Below are 312 nucleotides of genomic sequence, written 5' to 3' on the forward strand. Positions count from 1 at the left end.
TTTCATCAATCATATTTCATGCGTCAATCATATTTTATACATAAGCATTTTAATGATTTTGTGTTTTTTTTATGTAATAGGTGCATTTGCATTAAAAGAGAGGCCATTTCCCCAATTTTTTTTAAAAAAATGACAACCGCAAATAATTCTAGCAGCATATCGGTACCTAAAAAATCAACGAAATTGGATCTATCAATGACTAATATAAGTTTCTTGGCCGAGCAAATTCCAAAAATGCCAGATGATGTAAAAAAAAATTTAGAGATAGTTATGGAGAATTATTAGACCTGGTGTTGGTCCAAGTTCGTCCTC

This window comes from Lupinus angustifolius, chromosome LG11, assembly GCF_001865875.1.
Source record: "Lupinus angustifolius cultivar Tanjil chromosome LG11, LupAngTanjil_v1.0, whole genome shotgun sequence".
NCBI lineage: Eukaryota > Viridiplantae > Streptophyta > Magnoliopsida > Fabales > Fabaceae > Lupinus > Lupinus angustifolius.